The sequence below is a fragment of the Cimex lectularius genome, unplaced genomic scaffold (assembly GCF_000648675.2).
Source record: "Cimex lectularius strain Harlan isolate CLEC.00 unplaced genomic scaffold, Clec_2.1 scaffold64, whole genome shotgun sequence".
Lineage (NCBI taxonomy): Eukaryota > Metazoa > Arthropoda > Insecta > Hemiptera > Cimicidae > Cimex > Cimex lectularius.
Genome location: NW_019392702.1, coordinates 472583 through 481922, shown reverse-complemented (window position 1 = coordinate 481922; position 9340 = coordinate 472583). Strand labels below are relative to the sequence as shown.

The 9340-nt window shown below is 36.6% G+C and overlaps 1 pseudogene; it reads left to right on the top strand.

The window, feature by feature from the left end:
• Nucleotides 1–7473: 7473 nt before the first annotated feature.
• On the top strand, nucleotides 7474–8435 carry LOC106672290 (annotated as a pseudogene).
• The last annotated feature ends 905 nt before the right edge of the window (nucleotides 8436–9340 follow it).

Below are 9340 nucleotides of genomic sequence, written 5' to 3'. Positions count from 1 at the left end.
CAAGGAAAATTCCTGAGAACTAGTTCCCCGTCATTTTCGCAGGTACTGATGAATGTGAACTGAATCTTGGTCTGGACACGGTTCTGGGCAACAATGAATCTACGCAGCCCCGACTCTGCCCCGCAACATGAATCGATTCAAAGAATCTCGTCGCTTTACTTAGCCTTTTTCAGCCGGAACCATGTAATTAATGACTGTATTACCTTTCTTCAGTTTCATTAGAATGACAATTGCAGATATCAAGTTTGGAAAAGTTGACAACCACTCTTAATTTTTAAGAGTATTTCACAGTCATACCAGTTTAGCATCAGCCCCAAGGGTTCAATGACAGAACCAAACGATTTAAAAGCTTTAAGTAAATTTCGGTTAGATTCCATTACATAGCCAATGTATCCTTAACGCGCACGGAAGAATTTAATAGGATTAAAGGGGGAGTGGGACTGCATGGGTGATGTAGTAGTTCCCACAGGGACCGGCTCTGCGCGGGGCTTCAGATATATTATTAAACAGTCAATTCACGGTCCTAGCCCAATCCTCCAGTTTCACCCCCCAATAAGCTAATAATAATCGTATTTAATATTTCACTAAAGCTGTATGAGATCTCTTTTTCCCTCTCGCTGACACGTGCTCCGCATCTTGGACGAACCGCTCAAAAGTTCGATGTCACTCAAGTTTAAACACGAAGGGGATCTCTGTCATTTAATATGGATGTATTGTAACGTTTTAATCGATACTGAATAGTAATTAGTTTAATTAAATGAAAATACTAATGAATTTTTAAATAGAAAGATTTTGCTGGCCAACATTGAAATATGGAGCATCGATGTTTGTTTAACAATCATTTGCACGTAGATAGAACAGTCGACTCCAGGAAGTAATAAACAGATTTGTTACACACCAAATGAATATCAAACACACGAACAAACACAATATAACTGATTGATATGATGGTGGAGATTTAATTTATATAAAGATTATTTGGAGATCGTGAGAGTGACGTGGGTTTTAGAAAAACATTTTTTTTATCGTGCCAACGTTTCGATCTTTATTGAGATCATCTTCAGGCCTGGGATTTATAAATATTGTTTAAATTTTACAAATACTTATAGGATGTGAAAAAAATGAATTTATACAATGCTAGAAATTTTAGATTCAATCGAAGTATTTGTATTCACATCCTACATGTTTTTTCACATCCTACATGTATTTTTAAAATTTAAACAATGTTTATAAATCCCAGGCCCTGAAGATGATCTCAGTAAAGATCGAAACGTTGGCACGATAAAGAAATTGTATTTCTAAAACCTACTCACACCAGACAGTATCTCACGATTAACTTAGGATCACTAAACACCAAAGGTTTATATAAAGTTGGCACATACCATCTGATACTCCATTCATATGTTGATTGATTCAGATTCAAGAACAATACAAAAAATATACAGGGTGTCCTTTTTAGATGGCCCAAATTTAGCATTTTTGATTTGGGTTGTATTAAAAAAAAGAAAAGAAAAAAAACAGCGGTGCCTTAAAATAAAAGAACACTTTTTTCAAAAATCCTGGAAGTCAATTCATTCTTAGTTTCTTTTCAACTATGTTTATTTCTGCATTTACTACATTCCCAAAACCTTAGCAGGTTCATAAATTACTTGCACGCAACACCCAACGGGTAGTTGGACTTTAAGACCGCTTGTGTGACAGGAATTACTTTGCTATACTCTACTTTTTTACATCGAAATCATGCCAGACTGTGGTCCATATCATAGTGGGCTCTCAGAGATCCACTGATTCGTCAGGTTATTCTACACGACTCGCGGCTATCCGTTTTAGATGGCTGAATTTCTCTTGAACCAATGACGCTATAAAAAAATAAAGAAAAAAGAAAATACGTGTTTAATATTTAATCGTTTTAATTTTTTTTTGGGGGGGGGAATATTATACAGGGTACCTCAGACCAGGGTCACCTTCAAAATGTCAAATACGACCCTATACATCCTGACACATCATTTTAACGGATTTTGTACGCCGAAAACCATGGTGCAATCAATTGGTAAAAAAATGAAAAAGTTATGTCAAAAAGTTTGAAATTAAAGTCATTTGGTTTGCTATTTATCAATCACATTTCATGTTCGAACTGTCTGCCTTTCGCAAAGACGAAAATATTTGCTCTTTTTCACCACTCTCATTGCGATTGAGTCAGAGGTGATCTGGAGTACATCTATACTTTTATTTTTGAAAAATCTAAAACACTTCCAACATTTCGGAAAGAGGATTTCGGATTTACAATATTTAGCATATTTAGCACTTCATCGTAATTACGCTGCCTGTTTCTTGGTGATGGAACAGCAACTGATCCGTATCTCCTCATATTGCGAGCAACACCAAAACGTTTTCTGGATTACTCAGGGAATTTCTGCGAGTACAACTCGGACTGGACGACGCGCAACTTTTTGCCATAACTCTCTCATTTTTGACCAATCTAAAATCTCATTGCACCATTGATTTCATCGTACAAAATCCTTTAAAATGATGTGTCAGGGTGTATAAGGTCGTATTTGAAATTTTGAAATGAATTGTGCTTGAGGCACCCTGTATAAAAGACGCTATGTATAACTAATAGCCGCGGGTCGTGAAGTATAACCTGACGAATCAGTGGATCTCTGAGAGCCCACTATTATATGATCCGTACTCTAGCATGCTTTTGATGTAAAATAGTAGAGTAAAGCAAAGTGATTCCTGTCACACTGTTTAAAGTCCAATGTTGGGTGTTGCTTGCAAGAAATTTATGAGCTTGCTACAGTTTTGGGAGGGTAGTAAATGCAGAAATAAAGTAGTGCGAAAAGAAAGATTTCGTGTGAATTGACATCCAGGATTTTTGAAAAAAAAAACGTGTTTTTTATTTTAAAGCACCCTTTTTTTAATACACCACAAATCAAAAATGTTAAATAATCTTGTTAGCATATTTTCACCATTTCTTTTACGGTCCTTCTCCGGGGAAGGCTTTTAGAGTTCGACAGGTGGGACAGGGGGTTCACCGGCGGCCTGCACGTCAGGGGTCCAGACAAAAAAAATTCTCATCAAAGAAAAAAAGTAGGATAGAAAACGGTTTCACCCCTAATACATTTACGAATTCTAAACGATTTCATTAACATCGAAATAGTTTTCCCTTAACTAATGGTAACTTATGTGCCTTTGGAAACAGGTGCCTTTGTCTCATTCCGTTCGAAAACAACTGCGAACGGTCGTTTTATACCCCAGTCTTGGATTATAAAAAAGTAGTTAACCGAAGAAAAAGTCAGTTATCCTTAAAAGCTAACCAATCTTAGGAATGTTGCTTTTAATTAGAATTCTATGGTGTACTAACGTACTTTGCTCATCTAGGAAAGTAGGAAGTATTTTTCTATTGTAAATATATATAAAAGTAACGTCAACAACATCGAAACTGGCATTTGAGTAGATGTATCTTCACTAAAACTTGTGGTTGACCTAAAACGTACCTAACCATAATTATACTGTAAACATAACTGTAAACATTCTAAAAAATAAAACAAAATGGACTCACTAACTGGGAAATATATTTTTTTGTTTCGACTTGGTTTGACAAAATGAACAGCTTGGCGGTTTTTACGCTCATGTTTAGTAAATATCGTGTTGATTTTTATACAATAGTTTATTTCTAGTTTTTTCTCTCTTCCGGAGACTTTAAATCAATTTCTTAAGCATAGATAAGAAGGCATGTGGGCGCCTATCAAGATAAGGGAATGGGTGGAGGGAGGCTATCACGTATTTATTCAATACATAGGGGTAGGTCAAAACGGAGAGCATTTCTCGGAGATTTAATCGTCAGTGTAAACGTTCTGGCTTCCCTGATCAAACCCCTAATTGCTCAGTTCGGACAATGGCTAATAAAGATGGCCATCTCCCTTCACCGGCCACGTGATTTATTCGGGCCTTCTTTCCCATCGCGGTCCCATCCTTCTTTTTTCACTACATCTCTCATGAGTAGACCGGTAAGATATCTCGATCATACGGCAATTACCTGCATGGTTTATGGCTCGCCTCGAACAAGACGTTTCCACCTGTCGTCGACCCGAATTACCGACTTTCACCCGGTGATTAACATTCGCGGACGAGATTGCCCGTTTTGTTCTCTCGTGAACCGGAGGAATACAGCGGCAATACCAGTTTTGATGATTCATTTCTGAATTTTTATTTGAAGTAATTGAGCTTGCAATGACCTTTGGTACGTCAACTCCCTCCGATCAACTAATCTTCCAGAACTGAACGATTTTCAGCAATGCTGCAACGAAATAATCGCGATGCTCCTTTCATTTATTGAAACGTACAGCCTTTTTTTGTGCTAAAAATAAAAATAAATTATATGCTCCAAACCATCTTATTCCTGACATCAACGAACCATCGTTACGATAACTGATACAACCGAAGGAATTCGTCAAAAATATTCGATTAATCGAGAAAGAGTGTGGTATGTAGTCGTACATGTGTTGCCAAATATGTAATATTTAATAAAAAGGTTTGCTTTATATGTATAAAGGGTGAGCTTAACTTCTGGTACCACCTATTTTTTATTGTAGCATTTTTCGAATAAATTTCAAGCCATGTAAATTTGTAGATTTTATCATCAGTCAGAACCAAAAAGTTTTGATATAACTCTCAAAGACAACAACAAATAGAAGCAAAAAATTAAACAAAATATAATAAATTAAAATTGGAACAATTCCTTAAACATGGTGTTGCGAATTCGGAACGTTGTCAAGAAGCATCAGGTGAGCCCAACGCATCTACAACACCTCACATCAAGCTATGTTGTACGTTTAGAACCGTATTGCAATATTTAGAATTCTTATGTTTGGAATGCTAATGCTTTGCTTTTTATCTTAAATAAATCATGTCTGACACGTTCAATTAAGTGTTTCACCAAGATCATTACGAATCTTACTTATATCCCTAAGTGTGATAATTGACAACTGGATCGCATAATTCTTCTTTCCAGTCTTATAATATTTCAAGCATGTCTACTAAATTATAATGAAACTTACATATATACAAAATTAATTATTTTCAAAAAAATACGGAAGCCTTGTTTCAAAAGCATCATGGATTTCTTATTACGACCTTTAGCATAACTATTTTTATATATTTGATCCTTTTTCTTCATAACATTTGAAGTATTATATTATTATTATATTGTACAATATACATAATACATATTTTACATATAATTACCCAATATATTTCAGAAAGGTAATTTTAGTACGCGTTTAAGCCACTTGAATAACACAATCATTTTTGAACGTTTTGAAGAAAAAACGTTTCTCAGAAAATATGATTTTTATCAGGAGTCGATGAAGTTTTAAATAATTTCATTGGCTTTTCATCTAACTTGAATGTCGCCTACAACCTTGCGATACAAATTAAGTCCCTCGATATTTTTGACGATGTTTTTCAATAAACAAAAGTGCTGAGCACTTCTAGGATGTATGTACTGTCTTAATTTACCCTTTTTTTTATTGCTTTCATTATTTTTATTGAATTGTTTTTATTTATTGTATAAGATTTATATGTTGCATGTAGCCTTAAAGAGGGGAGCCAAATAGGCACTAAATGCATCAAATGAACAAGTGGTTAAGCAGTTCATTTCTTTTTCCGAATCGATCATTGAAAAAATAACCTAATTTGTAAGTATTCTGGGTTCGGTACCGCTGAGTTTCGAACACATGACCCTCTAACCGTTTAAGCCACCACGCCATCCGTGTCTCGGTGTCGTCACTTTTTGACTATTAACCAGTGAGATTTATTGAAAACTGAAGCTCACATCCTCTGTATCACTAGCCTCTCTTTCTCATCATTGTGTCCTATCAGTGGCATAAAAATCTTCTCCAAAAGTTAGTTTAAAAAGGTAGGTGATTTAAGTATGGCAGCAATATATTTTTTCAGTTGAGCCCACTAGTTCATGAGTACGTAAGCCCAGTAATCAATAGTTTCTTCCGTGAAATCTTGGGAGGAACATTATCCCTGTGTTAGTTCGTTAACAGTGATGATTGAAGCGATGAAGCTGCCATATTACCGAATCATTGTTACAAAAGAGAAAGAACACGAAGAAGGGGTTGTGTACATGCGATTTTCCAACCTCATGCTCACTGTCGTCTTTCGTCGAGTTTCCATGAAACATAAAGTTGTATCAGAGGATATTTTAATGGATAATCTTAATATTTGAACTTGTTTAGACAAGTTGGCCCCATACATAAAACGCTTGTCTGCAAAGGGAGACAACAAAATTTAACCGATAAAAACAATATAACGTTCTCGATATAAATTTACTTTTTTAATTACATAAGAGTGTCTACTAACTAGTAGAGGTAATTGCTTATAAAGTCATTGTACGGTTACAAATAAATAAAAACATATCACATATATAATTAAGTTATTACTGCTGATACGATTTTGTCAGCTTCTTCTAAACCGCAAACGTTTTCCCATTTCGGTTTACAAACAATCCATAATTTGTACATTTCGTAATTCTTTAACATCGGTAAACTTTCAAATCTTACAAATCAAGTTCAGATTAGTATAGTCCACACATTAGAAAGTGAACATATGTCGAGAAAAGGGATTATTTCGAAATTTGTGTGGGCTGAGAGAGCATGGTGGCGATAATTGGTATCGTTCATGTCATTATTGGTTTAACACGATAATTATAATAATGCCGACGAAGCCATGTGTAAGAATCCAATGGGTATATGTCCAATATAAGTTCAACGAGGCGTCATCGAAATCAAAATATACTCCTCCGTGCACTTTCATTGCTAGCAGATTGCACACCTGTTGCTGTTCGGCGTTTCTTGTAAAGAACGGTTTAGCCGTCCATCCGTTTTCCCTGGTTCAATAAATACTTTGAGGAAGAATAAATCTTTCTTTTGTACGACCTGGTGGCGAAAACCAGAGGTAAAATTTCTCTACTACCCAATGATTTGCTGGAAAACTAATTTGGAATAGTACGTGTACAAAAACGCTTTCTAACTTTTTTAAACTTAATTTTTTTTTAAAAAAGAGAGTGTTAATACAACCAATCATTGCTTAACTGCATTTGTGCTTATATCGGTACGATATTGAGTATAATTATTCATGTATTTTATCTGTTAAATTCTACTATACATTTATTTTTCTTATTTAGACATTAATGACAATCTCTTTTGATATGATATCCATGTTATACCACTTCGTTTTTGTACTTTAAGTTACGTTAAAGCCCTAGGTTCTACTATATCCTCTTAATCATCCTATCAACGCAAGTATTCATCAAAGATGTACACTGCCACCGTACCGATCGGTGTATAAACTCTCGAATGTACACAGTTCATTATTGAACGCACAAATTTTCAGACAGGGAAACCGTGGGCCTATGGACGTGGGAGAGTAGAAGAGCCAGTGCCTAGCAGTCGGACGTAGAAGATGTACAACCTAAACGGTTTGTTCCTTGTTTTCTACTGGCACATCCACTCTTGATCAAGTGGGTGCTCCCGAAGACGAAGAAACTATGCGAGCTGCAGAAGATTTGCTAGGGCAAGCAGGTCGGCTGCCTGAGGCCGGCTTCCGTTGAATTCTCCCTCTTCTCCTCCAAGTCCGAGAACACCAAAAACATGATCAACGATTCAGCGGCGAATAGGTTGTTGGAGGGGTTGTAACCAGGAGCTGATCGTAGAACATTCCGTCAAGACTGCGATCATAGTCAAAAAGATCAACCCTGACGTTCAAAGGCAGTTCATCAAATTTTTTACAAGGTGTTTGGAGCATGTATGGGGCTACAAGCAACCCTTCGCGGAAATCGAATAGCGCAGATTCGCACCCAGTTCCACTTGTCTTGTCCGGAGCACGAGGAGAAACTGCAGCGGCTTTGGAAGGCCCTCTGCCCGGAGACCCCTCTCGAAGCCAGGATAACGAAACAATGGGAAGACATCGGTTTCCAAGGTGACGATCCGAAGATCGACTTCAGAGCGATGGGCCTCTTCGGTTGGGCAAACCTACTGTTCTTCACCGATGAATATTCCAACGCTACAAAGTACGTCTTGTTACACTCCCTTCACCCCAAGTATGGCTACCTCTTCGCCATAGTCGGTATCAACCTCACCCCTCTTGCGTACCACATATTGAAAGATGAAGCGGCGAAAACGCACATATACAAGACCGCCAAGTTGATGCGTGTGTTCCACCAGTTTTTTTGCTACTTATTCTACGAGTTCGACAGAATCTGGATCGAGGCAAAGCCTCAGGACGTTATGCAGTTCAGTTTCACAAAGGATCAGTTCGAGGAAAGCATAAGACGTCTTCTGGCAAACCCAATGATAACCTTCAACATAAACTTTATCGTCAACACGATTTACCGTTGCTGGACCGTTATTCTCAAGTGCAATTAACTTTTTTTTCTTTTGTATTAATATTTACAGTATAATGCGATAATTTGTTTATACTTCTTCTGTACTGAGACTTTATTCCCATTGAGCTCAATGTAGACTTTATTTTGTATTTTATCTATTTACCAATATATCTTATCTAAGACTAACACTACTGACACCACTTTTAAGTTTCTTATGTGACAAGAAAACCTTTAATAACAAATCCAATGTTTCAAGTATGTACAATACTGTACACAGAATTGTATCTTAACTTAACTAGAGATATTGCAGCGCTGATGATAGGTGATGGAATTGAGCACTTCAGAATAGAAACATTTGACTTTTTTCTTTATAAAATCACCCAATCTGACATGTTAATTTTCCCGGTTTTCAAATTGGCCGCCAACCTGAGTCTGAAGGTTTGATTTTTTAAACAGAACCTTCTGAATAATACAGGTCGCCCCCGTCCACACGGGCTCCCTTGCGATAATACAATGCAGAACGCAATTCTCCCGGTTACGCAGAATTAACAATGTTGAGGGCAAAAGTAATTTCATTTCCCCCCTCTCTTTTAAATAATGCGTCAAATACGGTGCATTTCACCTCATTATTTATGTAATGTTGCCGTTTGTTATTCCCAGGATAAAACACTTCGTTGAATCGAGTGGGCAAATTAATCCCAGCTCCACTCGAATTTTAATTAAGCCATTCAATGACAAACGTCGTTGGAATTTGGAAAAAAAAATGAAATTACGCTTTCTTCTTGATACCTACGAACTTTTTGTTAAGACTTCACAATAGAAATTTAAATAATTAAAACTTTGCGTTAATAAAGTATGAAACAAATTACATATGACAGTTTAATTAAGCAGGGGACATACGAAACGCAACGAGACGTGATGCAGTACGACCCGCAGCAATTCCGA